Genomic DNA, 17348 nt, shown 5'->3' on the forward strand with positions numbered 1-17348 from the left:
GGATTGAGTGAAATTCGTGAAAAACGGAGAGCTCCTTATTTAAAAGCTTGCCATTTCACTTGTAAGCATTATCCATGCGAACGCAGTTTTGAAATCCAGATACTAGTATTTGACTATATAAGACACAATCCAAAGCCAAGTAAATTCTTCTTAAGTAACAAGATCAAAAAGCCCCCCCCCCCCTTTTTTTCAGTTTCTTTTTTTCTTGAATTGATTTTTAAAAATATGCATATTTTTTCCTATGTTTCGGATTGAGTGAAATTCGTGAAAAACGGAGAGCTTCTTATTTAAAAGCTTGCCATTTCACTTGTAAGCATTATCCATGCGAACGCAGTTTTGAAATCCAGATACTAGTATTTGACTATATAAGACACAATCCAAAGCCAAGTAAATTCTTCTTAAGTAACAAGATCAAAAAGCCCCCCCCCTTTTTTTCAGTTTCTTTTTTTCTTGAATTGATTTTTAAAAATATGCATATTTTTTCCTATGTTTCGGATTGAGTGAAATTCGTGAAAAACGGAGAGCTTCTTATTTAAAAGCTTGCCATTTCACTTGTAAGCATTATCCATGCGAACGCAGTTTTGAAATCCAGATACTAGTATTTGACTATATAAGACACAATCCAAAGCCAAGTAAATTCTTCTTAGTAACAAGATCAAAAAGCCCCCCCCCCTTTTTTTTCAGTTTCTTTTTTTCTTAAATTGATTTTTAAAAATATGCATATTTTTTCCTATGTTTCAAGAGAGATGGATTGAGTGAAATTCGTGAAAAACGGAGAGCTCCTTATTTAAAAGCTTGCCATTTCACTTGTAAGCATTATCCATGCGAACGCAGTTTTGAAATCCAGATACTAGTATTTGACTATATAAGACACAATCCAAAGCCAAGTAAATTCTTCTTAAGTAACAAGATCAAAAAGCCCCCCCCCCCTTTTTTTCAGTTTCTTTTTTTCTTGAATTGATTTTTAAAAATATGCATATTTTTTCCTATGTTTCGGATTGAGTGAAATTCGTGAAAAACGGAGAGCTTCTTATTTAAAAGCTTGCCATTTCACTTGTAAGCATTATCCATGCGAACGCAGTTTTGAAATCCAGATACTAGTATTTGACTATATAAGACACAATCCAAAGCCAAGTAAATTCTTCTTAAGTAACAAGATCAAAAAGCCCCCCCCCCCCTTTTTTTCAGTTTCTTTTTTTCTTGAATTGATTTTTAAAAATATGCATATTTTTTCCTATGTTTCGGATTGAGTGAAATTCGTGAAAAACGGAGAGCTTCTTATTTAAAAGCTTGCCATTTCACTTGTAAGCATTATCCATGCGAACGCAGTTTTGAAATCCAGATACTAGTATTTGACTATATAAGACACAATCCAAAGCCAAGTAAATTCTTCTTAAGTAACAAGATCAAAAAGCCCCCCCCCCCTTTTTTTCAGTTTCTTTTTTTCTTGAATTGATTTTTAAAAATATGCATATTTTTTCCTATGTTTCGGATTGAGTGAAATTCGTGAAAAACGGAGAGCTTCTTATTTAAAAGCTTGCCATTTCACTTGTAAGCATTATCCATGCGAACGCAGTTTTGAAATCCAGATACTAGTATTTGACTATATAAGACACAATCCAAAGCCAAGTAAATTCTTCTTAAGTAACAAGATCAAAAAGCCCCCCCCCCCTTTTTTTTCAGTTTCTTTTTTTCTTGAATTGATTTTTAAAAATATGCATATTTTTTCCTATGTTTCGGATTGAGTGAAATTCGTGAAAAACGGAGAGCTCCTTATTTAAAAGCTTGCCATTTCACTTGTAAGCATTATCCATGCGAACGCAGTTTTGAAATCCAGATACTAGTATTTGACTATATAAGACACAATCCAAAGCCAAGTAAATTCTTCTTAAGTAACAAGATCAAAAAGCCCCCCCCCCTTTTTTTCAGTTTCTTTTTTTCTTGAATTGATTTTTAAAAATATGCATATTTTTTCCTATGTTTCGGATTGAGTGAAATTCGTGAAAAACGGAGAGCTTCTTATTTAAAAGCTTGCCATTTCACTTGTAAGCATTATCCATGCGAACGCAGTTTTGAAATCCAGATACTAGTATTTGACTATATAAGACACAATCCAAAGCCAAGTAAATTCTTCTTAAGTAACAAGATCAAAAAGCCCCCCCCCCCTTTTTTTCAGTTTCTTTTTTTCTTGAATTGATTTTTAAAAATATGCATATTTTTTCCTATGTTTCGGATTGAGTGAAATTCGTGAAAAACGGAGAGCTTCTTATTTAAAAGCTTGCCATTTCACTTGTAAGCATTATCCATGCGAACGCAGTTTTGAAATCCAGATACTAGTATTTGACTATATAAGACACAATCCAAAGCCAAGTAAATTCTTCTTAAGTAACAAGATCAAAAAGCCCCCCCCCCCTTTTTTTCAGTTTCTTTTTTTCTTGAATTGATTTTTAAAAATATGCATATTTTTTCCTATGTTTCGGATTGAGTGAAATTCGTGAAAAACGGAGAGCTTCTTATTTAAAAGCTTGCCATTTCACTTGTAAGCATTATCCATGCGAACGCAGTTTTGAAATCCAGATACTAGTATTTGACTATATAAGACACAATCCAAAGCCAAGTAAATTCTTCTTAAGTAACAAGATCAAAAAGCCCCCCCCCCCTTTTTTTCAGTTTCTTTTTTTCTTGAATTGATTTTTAAAAATATGCATATTTTTTCCTATGTTTCGGATTGAGTGAAATTCGTGAAAAACGGAGAGCTTCTTATTTAAAAGCTTGCCATTTCACTTGTAAGCATTATCCATGCGAACGCAGTTTTGAAATCCAGATACTAGTATTTGACTATATAAGACACAATCCAAAGCCAAGTAAATTCTTCTTAAGTAACAAGATCAAAAAGCCCCCCCCCCCTTTTTTTCAGTTTCTTTTTTTCTTGAATTGATTTTTAAAAATATGCATATTTTTTCCTATGTTTCGGATTGAGTGAAATTCGTGAAAAACGGAGAGCTTCTTATTTAAAAGCTTGCCATTTCACTTGTAAGCATTATCCATGCGAACGCAGTTTTGAAATCCAGATACTAGTATTTGACTATATAAGACACAATCCAAAGCCAAGTAAATTCTTCTTAAGTAACAAGATCAAAAAGCCCCCCCCCCCTTTTTTTCAGTTTCTTTTTTTCTTGAATTGATTTTTAAAAATATGCATATTTTTTCCTATGTTTCGGATTGAGTGAAATTCGTGAAAAACGGAGAGCTTCTTATTTAAAAGCTTGCCATTTCACTTGTAAGCATTATCCATGCGAACGCAGTTTTGAAATCCAGATACTAGTATTTGACTATATAAGACACAATCCAAAGCCAAGTAAATTCTTCTTAGTAACAAGATCAAAAAGCCCCCCCCCCCTTTTTTTTCAGTTTCTTTTTTTCTTCAATTGATTTTTAAAAATATGCATATTTTTTCCTATGTTTCGGATTGAGTGAAATTCGTGAAAAACGGAGAGCTCCTTATTTAAAAGCTTGCCATTTCACTTGTAAGCATTATCCATGCGAACGCAGTTTTGAAATCCAGATACTAGTATTTGACTATATAAGACACAATCCAAAGCCAAGTAAATTCTTCTTAAGTAACAAGATCAAAAAGCCCCCCCCCCTTTTTTTCAGTTTCTTTTTTTCTTGAATTGATTTTTAAAAATATGCATATTTTTTCCTATGTTTCGGATTGAGTGAAATTCGTGAAAAACGGAGAGCTTCTTATTTAAAAGCTTGCCATTTCACTTGTAAGCATTATCCATGCGAACGCAGTTTTGAAATCCAGATACTAGTATTTGACTATATAAGACACAATCCAAAGCCAAGTAAATTCTTCTTAAGTAACAAGATCAAAAAGCCCCCCCCCCCTTTTTTTCAGTTTCTTTTTTTCTTGAATTGATTTTTAAAAATATGCATATTTTTTCCTATGTTTCGGATTGAGTGAAATTCGTGAAAAACGGAGAGCTTCTTATTTAAAAGCTTGCCATTTCACTTGTAAGCATTATCCATGCGAACGCAGTTTTGAAATCCAGATACTAGTATTTGACTATATAAGACACAATCCAAAGCCAAGTAAATTCTTCTTAGTAACAAGATCAAAAAGCCCCCCCCCCCCTTTTTTTTCAGTTTCTTTTTTTCTTCAATTGATTTTTAAAAATATGCATATTTTTTCCTATGTTTCGGATTGAGTGAAATTCGTGAAAAACGGAGAGCTCCTTATTTAAAAGCTTGCCATTTCACTTGTAAGCATTATCCATGCGAACGCAGTTTTGAAATCCAGATACTAGTATTTGACTATATAAGACACAATCCAAAGCCAAGTAAATTCTTCTTAAGTAACAAGATCAAAAAGCCCCCCCCCCCTTTTTTTCAGTTTCTTTTTTTCTTGAATTGATTTTTAAAAATATGCATATTTTTTCCTATGTTTCGGATTGAGTGAAATTCGTGAAAAACGGAGAGCTTCTTATTTAAAAGCTTGCCATTTCACTTGTAAGCATTATCCATGCGAACGCAGTTTTGAAATCCAGATACTAGTATTTGACTATATAAGACACAATCCAAAGCCAAGTAAATTCTTCTTAAGTAACAAGATCAAAAAGCCCCCCCCCCCTTTTTTTCAGTTTCTTTTTTTCTTGAATTGATTTTTAAAAATATGCATATTTTTTCCTATGTTTCGGATTGAGTGAAATTCGTGAAAAACGGAGAGCTTCTTATTTAAAAGCTTGCCATTTCACTTGTAAGCATTATCCATGCGAACGCAGTTTTGAAATCCAGATACTAGTATTTGACTATATAAGACACAATCCAAAGCCAAGTAAATTCTTCTTAGTAACAAGATCAAAAAGCCCCCCCCCCCCCCTTTTTTTTCAGTTTCTTTTTTTCTTAAATTGATTTTTAAAAATATGCATATTTTTTCCTATGTTTCGGATTGAGTGAAATTCGTGAAAAACGGAGAGCTCCTTATTTAAAAGCTTGCCATTTCACTTGTAAGCATTATCCATGCGAACGCAGTTTTGAAATCCAGATACTAGTATTTGACTATATAAGACACAATCCAAAGCCAAGTAAATTCTTCTTAAGTAACAAGATCAAAAAGCCCCCCCCCCCCTTTTTTTCAGTTTCTTTTTTTCTTGAATTGATTTTTAAAAATATGCATATTTTTTCCTATGTTTCGGATTGAGTGAAATTCGTGAAAAACGGAGAGCTTCTTATTTAAAAGCTTGCCATTTCACTTGTAAGCATTATCCATGCGAACGCAGTTTTGAAATCCAGATACTAGTATTTGACTATATAAGACACAATCCAAAGCCAAGTAAATTCTTCTTAAGTAACAAGATCAAAAAACCCCCCCCCCCCTTTTTTTCAGTTTCTTTTTTTCTTGAATTGATTTTTAAAAATATGCATATTTTTTCCTATGTTTCGGATTGAGTGAAATTCGTGAAAAACGGAGAGCTTCTTATTTAAAAGCTTGCCATTTCACTTGTAAGCATTATCCATGCGAACGCAGTTTTGAAATCCAGATACTAGTATTTGACTATATAAGACACAATCCAAAGCCAAGTAAATTCTTCTTAAGTAACAAGATCAAAAAGCCCCCCCCCCCTTTTTTTCAGTTTCTTTTTTTCTTGAATTGATTTTTAAAAATATGCATATTTTTTCCTATGTTTCGGATTGAGTGAAATTCGTGAAAAACGGAGAGCTTCTTATTTAAAAGCTTGCCATTTCACTTGTAAGCATTATCCATGCGAACGCAGTTTTGAAATCCAGATACTAGTATTTGACTATATAAGACACAATCCAAAGCCAAGTAAATTCTTCTTAGTAACAAGATCAAAAAGCCCCCCCCCCCTTTTTTTTCAGTTTCTTTTTTTCTTCAATTGATTTTTAAAAATATGCATATTTTTTCCTATGTTTCGGATTGAGTGAAATTCGTGAAAAACGGAGAGCTCCTTATTTAAAAGCTTGCCATTTCACTTGTAAGCATTATCCATGCGAACGCAGTTTTGAAATCCAGATACTAGTATTTGACTATATAAGACACAATCCAAAGCCAAGTAAATTCTTCTTAAGTAACAAGATCAAAAAGCCCCCCCCCCTTTTTTTCAGTTTCTTTTTTTCTTGAATTGATTTTTAAAAATATGCATATTTTTTCCTATGTTTCGGATTGAGTGAAATTCGTGAAAAACGGAGAGCTTCTTATTTAAAAGCTTGCCATTTCACTTGTAAGCATTATCCATGCGAACGCAGTTTTGAAATCCAGATACTAGTATTTGACTATATAAGACACAATCCAAAGCCAAGTAAATTCTTCTTAAGTAACAAGATCAAAAAGCCCCCCCCCCCTTTTTTTCAGTTTCTTTTTTTCTTGAATTGATTTTTAAAAATATGCATATTTTTTCCTATGTTTCGGATTGAGTGAAATTCGTGAAAAACGGAGAGCTTCTTATTTAAAAGCTTGCCATTTCACTTGTAAGCATTATCCATGCGAACGCAGTTTTGAAATCCAGATACTAGTATTTGACTATATAAGACACAATCCAAAGCCAAGTAAATTCTTCTTAGTAACAAGATCAAAAAGCCCCCCCCCCTTTTTTTTCAGTTTCTTTTTTTCTTCAATTGATTTTTAAAAATATGCATATTTTTTCCTATGTTTCGGATTGAGTGAAATTCGTGAAAAACGGAGAGCTCCTTATTTAAAAGCTTGCCATTTCACTTGTAAGCATTATCCATGCGAACGCAGTTTTGAAATCCAGATACTAGTATTTGACTATATAAGACACAATCCAAAGCCAAGTAAATTCTTCTTAAGTAACAAGATCAAAAAGCCCCCCCCCCCTTTTTTTCAGTTTCTTTTTTTCTTGAATTGATTTTTAAAAATATGCATATTTTTTCCTATGTTTCGGATTGAGTGAAATTCGTGAAAAACGGAGAGCTTCTTATTTAAAAGCTTGCCATTTCACTTGTAAGCATTATCCATGCGAACGCAGTTTTGAAATCCAGATACTAGTATTTGACTATATAAGACACAATCCAAAGCCAAGTAAATTCTTCTTAAGTAACAAGATCAAAAAGCCCCCCCCCCCTTTTTTTCAGTTTCTTTTTTTCTTGAATTGATTTTTAAAAATATGCATATTTTTTCCTATGTTTCGGATTGAGTGAAATTCGTGAAAAACGGAGAGCTTCTTATTTAAAAGCTTGCCATTTCACTTGTAAGCATTATCCATGCGAACGCAGTTTTGAAATCCAGATACTAGTATTTGACTATATAAGACACAATCCAAAGCCAAGTAAATTCTTCTTAGTAACAAGATCAAAAAGCCCCCCCCCCCTTTTTTTTCAGTTTCTTTTTTTCTTAAATTGATTTTTAAAAATATGCATATTTTTTCCTATGTTTCGGATTGAGTGAAATTCGTGAAAAACGGAGAGCTCCTTATTTAAAAGCTTGCCATTTCACTTGTAAGCATTATCCATGCGAACGCAGTTTTGAAATCCAGATACTAGTATTTGACTATATAAGACACAATCCAAAGCCAAGTAAATTCTTCTTAAGTAACAAGATCAAAAAGCCCCCCCCCCCCTTTTTTTCAGTTTCTTTTTTTCTTGAATTGATTTTTAAAAATATGCATATTTTTTCCTATGTTTCGGATTGAGTGAAATTCGTGAAAAACGGAGAGCTTCTTATTTAAAAGCTTGCCATTTCACTTGTAAGCATTATCCATGCGAACGCAGTTTTGAAATCCAGATACTAGTATTTGACTATATAAGACACAATCCAAAGCCAAGTAAATTCTTCTTAAGTAACAAGATCAAAAAGCCCCCCCCCCCCTTTTTTTCAGTTTCTGTTTTTCTTGAATTGATTTTTAAAAATATGCATAGTTTTTCCTATGTTTCGGATTGAGTGAAATTCGTGAAAAACGGAGAGCTTCTTATTTAAAAGCTTGCCATTTCACTTGTAAGCATTATCCATGCGAACGCAGTTTTGAAATCCAGATACTAGTATTTGACTATATAAGACACAATCCAAAGCCAAGTAAATTCTTCTTAACCATCCCAAGAAATCCCGTCCGGTTTAGCTATGAGCTGAACTCAATACAAGTGTTATTAACGCTAATCACCGATATTCCCCTAAGAGTGATTCCAGACAATTTATGGCAGAATCTTGTAGAGGTGGATCTAAAAAAAAAATACTTTTACAAATATTTTCCTCGGATGTCATTGATAATTATAGCATTTATTTCCTTTAATATGCTCAATATGATTTTGCTACCACGCGTTCTTCTACCTTTTTGCATGTGGAATTTATTTAAATTTTATTTAGAATTAATTAAATTTATCTTGAAATTTAGCGATTTCTTTTTTATTATAGCTTTAAAATATTTTTAAATCTAAGGAAAATCTATAGTGTACAAGTCCCTCTAAGACACCGTGAGTTACCCCATACCCTGCATATTTAACTTACCCCTTGAGAAGAAGGTAAACATGGCCTATTTACACCCTTCCTACTACGCATTCAAAGGCAATATTTCTCCATGTTTGAAATTTTAATTCTTTTCCCCCAGACACTCTCCTTCCCATCTATGCCCTAAAATCAGCCCATTCCACCCCGTATACATCCGAAGACATATTTATGAAAAAACCTGTGTTTTTATATGGCACTACTTGCGTGGTCAATGAAAAGGGGTAAAATTAGTAACCTGTGATACGCTTATACTTTCTAGAAAAAAAAAAAAAAAATAAGGGTTACAAACTCAAACATGGAATTTTATTTCCTTTTTATTTTAATTTGTTTATCGTTTACTCGTTTATTTTCTATAATTATATGTTTCATTTTAAACTCGTTATTATCATTGAGCACGTAGGAAATTGAAATCACGCCCCCCCCCCCTTTCCAATGAAAGGCCTTATATTATATTGTTCTTTTAAAGCTTTAATTTTAAATCTGAAAAAAAATGTTGGATCCTTCCCTCGACAGTGCTGCCATCATTTGTCTCGCATCACTCTCATGGGTAATATAAAGATTAGCGTTAATTGCGCTTTGATTGAATTCAGTCTAAAGCAACACCGGAGAAAATCCACAGAATTTCTTCCCATGTAACAAGATCAAAAAGCCCCTCCCCCTTTTTTTCAGTTTCTTTTTTTCTTGAATTGATTTTTAAAAATATGCATATTTTTTCCTATGTTTCGGATTGAGTGAAATTCGTGAAAAACGGAGAGCTTCTTATTTAAAAGCTTGCCATTTCACTTGTAAGCATTATCCATGCGAACGCAGTTTTGAAATCCAGATACTAGTATTTGACTATATAAGACACAATCCAAAGCCAAGTAAATTCTTCTTAACCATCCCAAGAAATCCCGTCCGGTTTAGCTATGAGCTGAACTCAATACAAGTGTTATTAACGCTAATCACCGATATTCCCCTAAGAGTGATTCCAGACAATTTATGGCAGAATCTTGTAGAGGTGGATCTAAAAAAAAAAATACTTTTACAAATATTTTCCTCGGATGTCATTGATAATTATAGCATTTATTTCCTTTAATATGCTCAATATGATTTTGCTACCACGCGTTCTTCTACCTTTTTGCATGTGGAATTTATTTAAATTTTATTTAGAATTAATTAAATTTATCTTGAAATTTAGCGATTTCTTTTTTATTATAGCTTTAAAATATTTTTAAATCTAAGGAAAATCTATAGTGTACAAGTCCCTCTAAGACACCGTGAGTTACCCCATACCCTGCATATTTAACTTACCCCTTGAGAAGAAGGTAAACATGGCCTATTTACACCCTTCCTACTACGCATTCAAAGGCAATATTTCTCCATGTTTGAAATTTTAATTCTTTTCCCCCAGACACTCTCCTTCCCATCTATGCCCTAAAATCAGCCCATTCCACCCCGTATACATCCGAAGACATATTTATGAAAAAACCTGTGTTTTTATATGGCACTACTTGCGTGGTCAATGAAAAGGGGTAAAATTAGTAACCTGTGATACGCTTATACTTTCTAGAAAAAAAAAAAAAAAATAAGGGTTACAAACTCAAACATGGAATTTTATTTCCTTTTTATTTTAATTTGTTTATCGTTTACTCGTTTATTTTCTATAATTATATGTTTCATTTTAAACTCGTTATTATCATTGAGCACGTAGGAAATTGAAATCACGCCCCCCCCCCCTTTCCAATGAAAGGCCTTATATTATATTGTTCTTTTAAAGCTTTAATTTTAAATCTGAAAAAAAATGTTGGATCCTTCCCTCGACAGTGCTGCCATCATTTGTCTCGCATCACTCTCATGGGTAATATAAAGATTAGCGTTAATTGCGCTTTGATTGAATTCAGTCTAAAGCAACACCGGAGAAAATCCACAGAATTTCTTCCCATGTAACAAGATCAAAAAGCCCCTCCCCCTTTTTTTCAGTTTCTTTTTTTCTTGAATTGATTTTTAAAAATATGCATATTTTTTCCTATGTTTCGGATTGAGTGAAATTCGTGAAAAACGGAGAGCTTCTTATTTAAAAGCTTGCCATTTCACTTGTAAGCATTATCCATGCGAACGCAGTTTTGAAATCCAGATACTAGTATTTGACTATATAAGACACAATCCAAAGCCAAGTAAATTCTTCTTAACCATCCCAAGAAATCCCGTCCGGTTTAGCTATGAGCTGAACTCAATACAAGTGTTATTAACGCTAATCACCGATATTCCCCTAAGAGTGATTCCAGACAATTTATGGCAGAATCTTGTAGAGGTGGATCTAAAAAAAAAAATACTTTTACAAATATTTTCCTCGGATGTCATTGATAATTATAGCATTTATTTCCTTTAATATGCTCAATATGATTTTGCTACCACGCGTTCTTCTACCTTTTTGCATGTGGAATTTATTTAAATTTTATTTAGAATTAATTAAATTTATCTTGAAATTTAGCGATTTCTTTTTTATTATAGCTTTAAAATATTTTTAAATCTAAGGAAAATCTATAGTGTACAAGTCCCTCTAAGACACCGTGAGTTACCCCATACCCTGCATATTTAACTTACCCCTTGAGAAGAAGGTAAACATGGCCTATTTACACCCTTCCTACTACGCATTCAAAGGCAATATTTCTCCATGTTTGAAATTTTAATTCTTTTCCCCCAGACACTCTCCTTCCCATCTATGCCCTAAAATCAGCCCATTCCACCCCGTATACATCCGAAGACATATTTATGAAAAAACCTGTGTTTTTATATGGCACTACTTGCGTGGTCAATGAAAAGGGGTAAAATTAGTAACCTGTGATACGCTTATACTTTCTAGAAAAAAAAAAAAAAAATAAGGGTTACAAACTCAAACATGGAATTTTATTTCCTTTTTATTTTAATTTGTTTATCGTTTACTCGTTTATTTTCTATAATTATATGTTTCATTTTAAACTCGTTATTATCATTGAGCACGTAGGAAATTGAAATCACGCCCCCCCCCCCCTTCCAATGAAAGGCCTTATATTATATTGTTCTTTTAAAGCTTTAATTTTAAATCTGAAAAAAAATGTTGGATCCTTCCCTCGACAGTGCTGCCATCATTTGTCTCGCATCACTCTCATGGGTAATATAAAGATTAGCGTTAATTGCGCTTTGATTGAATTCAGTCTAAAGCAACACCGGAGAAAATCCACAGAATTTCTTCCCATGTAACAAGATCAAAAAGCCCCTCCCCCTTTTTTTCAGTTTCTTTTTTTCTTGAATTGATTTTTAAAAATATGCATATTTTTTCCTATGTTTCGGATTGAGTGAAATTCGTGAAAAACGGAGAGCTTCTTATTTAAAAGCTTGCCATTTCACTTGTAAGCATTATCCATGCGAACGCAGTTTTGAAATCCAGATACTAGTATTTGACTATATAAGACACAATCCAAAGCCAAGTAAATTCTTCTTAAGTAACAAGATCAAAAAGCCCCCCCCCCCTTTTTTTCAGTTTCTTTTTTTCTTGAATTGATTTTTAAAAATATGCATATTTTTTCCTATGTTTCGGATTGAGTGAAATTCGTGAAAAACGGAGAGCTTCTTATTTAAAAGCTTGCCATTTCACTTGTAAGCATTATCCATGCGAACGCAGTTTTGAAATCCAGATACTAGTATTTGACTATATAAGACACAATCCAAAGCCAAGTAAATTCTTCTTAGTAACAAGATCAAAAAGCCCCCCCCCCCCCTTTTTTTTCAGTTTCTTTTTTTCTTAAATTGATTTTTAAAAATATGCATATTTTTTCCTATGTTTCGGATTGAGTGAAATTCGTGAAAAACGGAGAGCTCCTTATTTAAAAGCTTGCCATTTCACTTGTAAGCATTATCCATGCGAACGCAGTTTTGAAATCCAGATACTAGTATTTGACTATATAAGACACAATCCAAAGCCAAGTAAATTCTTCTTAAGTAACAAGATCAAAAAGCCCCCCCCCCCTTTTTTTCAGTTTCTTTTTTTCTTGAATTGATTTTTAAAAATATGCATATTTTTTCCTATGTTTCGGATTGAGTGAAATTCGTGAAAAACGGAGAGCTTCTTATTTAAAAGCTTGCCATTTCACTTGTAAGCATTATCCATGCGAACGCAGTTTTGAAATCCAGATACTAGTATTTGACTATATAAGACACAATCCAAAGCCAAGTAAATTCTTCTTAAGTAACAAGATCAAAAAGCCCCCCCCCCCCTTTTTTTCAGTTTCTTTTTTTCTTGAATTGATTTTTAAAAATATGCATATTTTTTCCTATGTTTCGGATTGAGTGAAATTCGTGAAAAACGGAGAGCTTCTTATTTAAAAGCTTGCCATTTCACTTGTAAGCATTATCCATGCGAACGCAGTTTTGAAATCCAGATACTAGTATTTGACTATATAAGACACAATCCAAAGCCAAGTAAATTCTTCTTAACCATCCCAAGAAATCCCGTCCGGTTTAGCTATGAGCTGAACTCAATACAAGTGTTATTAACGCTAATCACCGATATTCCCCTAAGAGTGATTCCAGACAATTTATGGCAGAATCTTGTAGAGGTGGATCTAAAAAAAAAAATACTTTTACAAATATTTTCCTCGGATGTCATTGATAATTATAGCATTTATTTCCTTTAATATGCTCAATATGATTTTGCTACCACGCGTTCTTCTACCTTTTTGCATGTGGAATTTATTTAAATTTTATTTAGAATTAATTAAATTTATCTTGAAATTTAGCGATTTCTTTTTTATTATAGCTTTAAAATATTTTTAAATCTAAGGAAAATCTATAGTGTACAAGTCCCTCTAAGACACCGTGAGTTACCCCATACCCTGCATATTTAACTTACCCCTTGAGAAGAAGGTAAACATGGCCTATTTACACCCTTCCTACTACGCATTCAAAGGCAATATTCACTGCTTGAAAAAATAGCTTTACAAAACTTTACTTGCAAAGTAAATCTCATTAAAGGTGCTCCAAAAAGCAAGGTCATCTTTGTATTAACTTTACAAAAAGTAAAGGTGAAAAGGTAACCTTTACTTAAAAGAAAAGGTAATTAAATTTAACCTTTCACCTTTAATGCTGCATTAAAGTTGATTATATATATATATATATATATGAAACTTTTTTAAATCCTTGTTTAAATACTGGCCTTTGTTTAATACACTCGTACTTAATATTTCAACAAATGGTTTTTGACTTTCAAAATAAATAGGTATCTGATGTGTCTTTTGTGTTACCCCCACCTCGTTTTTGTTAAACTCGATCTTACTAAAAATACACAAATTTTCAAGCGTTATATCAATTTCCAGTTGTATTTAGTATAAGAGATTGTCATCTACAAAATATAAAAAATTATACTATTTTTGTATACTGTAGATGGACAATCAAAAATGTAAAAATGGTATCAGATATCAGAATATAGATATAATAAACTTTAAAATTCCCTATGACTTAACCTTTAACTCATCTGATTTGTTGATATCTGATAGATGGAGAACTCTTTTTTTATTTGCTTTTTGTGTAGATGTATTGAAACCTTTTCTGTTATAATTTCTGCTTCATAAATATCTACCAAAAACAGTTACAAACATTACAAGATTACATCTTTTACTTGAACAGGCAATAAAATGACAAAGAATAAAATTAGAAAAGGTTAAAATACAATACAATATTATTTATCCTTTATGGTGCATGTACATGTGTTAAAACTTTGCAGTTTAAATGGAACTAAAAATGCTATACTCAGTTATTACTCAAGATCACTGACGAGAAACTACACAACAAAAATCAGGCAAAGTACTAGTATTTCCAACTTAAACTATTAAAGGCTATCTAATGAGTATTTCTGTACAGGTTAATAATGTTGACATCTTGTAAGCATAATGGTGCAATTTACATATTCGCAAAATTGCTTAAACACCTATTAGAATATAGGTTCAGATGTAGTTTTGCAAGATGCATAAGTAAATGCATGTGTCCAGCTTCACGCAGTGAGCCTGTTTGAGCATGACTTTATACTTTGGACAAAATGTTACATGTATTGCGTCTGTGGTAGGAGATTATGTATATGCTCGACTTCACACACCTTGGAAAATATGTAACTGGTTGTGGTAGATGCTTGTGTGTTTGCATATGTGTCCAGCTTCACACATTTTCATGTATGTGCTCGACTTCACACGCCTTGGAAAATATGTAACTGGTGTTGTGGAAGATGTTGTATGTTTGCGTATGTGTCCAGCTTCACACATTTTCATGTATGTGCTCGACTTCACACGCCTTGGAAAATATGTAACTGATGTTGTGGTAGATGCTTGTGTGTTTGCATATGTGTCCAGCTTCACACATTTCATGTATGTGCTCGACTTCACACGCCTTGGAAAATATGTAACTGGTTGTGGTAGATGCTTGTGTGTTTGCATATGTGTCCAGCTTCACACATTTTCATGTATGTGCTCGACTTCACACGCCTTGGAAAATATGTAACTGGTGTTGTGGAAGATGTTGTATGTTTGCGTATGTGTCCAGCTTCACACATTTTCATGCATGTGCTCGACTTCACACGCCTTGGAAAATATGTAACTGGTGTTGTGGTAGATGCTTGTGTGTTTGCATATGTGTTCAGCTTCACACATTTTCATGTATTTGCTCGACTTCACACGCCTTGGAAAATATGTAACTGGTGTTGTGGTAGATGCTTGTGTGCTTGCATATGTGTCCAGCTTCACACATTTTCATGTATGTGCTCGACTTCAAACGCCCTGGAAAATATGTAACTGTGGTTGTGGTATATGCTGGAGTGTATGCATATGTGTCATGCTTTGCACAGAGAGAAAAGTTTTGTGTGCTCTTTTCTAGAAGATAATGATTATTTAAATATACTCCGAATACATCCTCTAAAGAAATGGATAATGATAATGAGTTACATACTAAGTTCCTCAGTGCACAATATACACAATTTTACTGAAAATTAAACTTGTGCAAAAACTCTCTTGCTGAATAACTTTCATTATTATAAATGCTTGAATGTTCATCTATATATTTTCAGATATTTTCTAGTCAATGTATATATTCTTGATCATGATGGCATTCATATTTGATTCCCCTCTCTGTCATCTTTTCTTGGTCACCAATTAATTCAACAGTAGGCTGGGTACTCAGATCTCTCAGGCATTGGACAAAAGGAGTGCTAATAATAAACAATCTTTGAAATTATAGAGAATAACATCCATTTCTTTTCCAGGTTTGCATTAATTAGTTGTCTTTTGAAATTAAAGCACTTCTGCAATAACCTTGAAAACTTGCCAAGATACGTTAAATGTTTGTAGCATGCTTTAACTACTTTAATTTTATTTTTGGAAGTTTAGAATAATAGAAAAACAAGTTCAAAAATAAAATGTAAAAGATCTTAATAATGAAGATTCATTTACACAATGTTATAACACATTGAAGTCAATTCCTCACCTGACTTGCTCATAATTTATCTTCATAATGGAGTTGATTCTATGATGATCACTTTCAATCATTTAAAAGAACTTCTTCATCTCAAACTATCTGAAGGTCATCCAACTACCCAACTGCCACTCACCTAAAGTGTACCGAGACTTCTGACCTGTATAATATCAAAATTCAAGATTAAAATTTAAAAAAATCTCTTCACCACACTGGTCTCTTTAAAAAATGTGAGAAAATAAGTTAAATACTTTTCTGAAGATGAAATAATGTAGTGAGTATCTAACAATGTTTAAAACTATTTTGATCCCTGGACAGTGATAATGTATGAAAAAGTCATGTCCCTTGTATTTGAAAAAAAATTCCATTCTTAAGGACATTACCCAACATGGAAATAATGCACATTTGTCTCTGGCACAACCAAACCACAAGAGACCTTTCCATACTTAGCACCATGCATTAGCTCTCCACTCTTTGTTTCTACAAAAGATGAATTATGAAAAGGTAATTTTTTGACAGCTAAGTCGGATTAATTATTTTCCAATCAGTGATGAACAGAATATTTGATTTCCTTAATAATGAGGGAGAGATTATTCATGTTTATCTTAAATGAACAAAGTTTGACCCCCCCCCCCCCCCCCCACCCCATCGCCACTACAAAAAGGAAAAAATAAACTGACTCAGAAACTCTTATTTCAGTGAGGTAAATGGAATAATGGCATCAGACAAGGAAAGATTATTAATCATTTTTTTCAGTTGAGATGAGATTATATCTTTTAAACATTTTGGAGGTTAATATATTTTAATCCCCCCCCCCCCCCGCATCAAACAAAAAATAGTCGCCCCTTTATTTAGCTTTCCTAAATCTAAAACAAAATTTTTATTATGATTTTTCCATTTTAATTTATTATATCCTGACACTGATACCACCACTATATAGTAGATGCAACAACTTGAGAGGTGACCCCTCTTCTTCCCTCTCTCCCCTAGATGTTTCGTCTAAATGTTAAACGACTGTTGTTCAATATCTTGAAAGACAATAAACAGTTATACACAAAAAATAAGCACATTTTCATTACCTTGCAGTCAGTGTCGTGTGACACACGTAAACAACATCTCGCAATCTCTTTGTTTATTCTTGGCGGAATTTTTGTTGCCTCGTAGACTGGTTCCCATACATTACAAATGCCCTGAATAAGTCCTACGCTTATTAGTTTTGTTTATAAGAGGTAATATCAGTAATATGTCCCTTTCATTTGACAACCTAACTTTAAAATACTGAAATATATTTTATCATATATACGGATGTCTTCCACCTCAGTATTGTGTAATCCTCTTCATCCAAGTCTTCTCGAATACAAAACGAACGATCTACTTTTAACAGTAACCC

The 17348-nt window shown here is 33.0% G+C and overlaps 1 long non-coding RNA gene across 1 annotated transcript; it reads right to left on the reverse strand.

The window, feature by feature from the left end:
- Positions 1-16050: 16050 nt before the first annotated feature.
- LOC133180805 (uncharacterized) lies at positions 16051-17111 on the reverse strand. The gene is made up of 3 exons (XR_009720387.1): positions 17038-17111; positions 16342-16438; positions 16051-16118 (listed from the first exon to the last, which is right to left on the reverse strand). It is a non-coding gene; the product is annotated as an uncharacterized LOC133180805 (long non-coding RNA).
- Between the last annotated feature and the right edge of the window lie 237 nt (positions 17112-17348).

Source organism: Saccostrea echinata, unplaced genomic scaffold (assembly GCF_033153115.1).
Source record: "Saccostrea echinata isolate AGI-Se365-2 ecotype Australia unplaced genomic scaffold, CSIRO_AGI_Sech_v1 ptg000007l, whole genome shotgun sequence".
Lineage (NCBI taxonomy): Eukaryota > Metazoa > Mollusca > Bivalvia > Ostreida > Ostreidae > Saccostrea > Saccostrea echinata.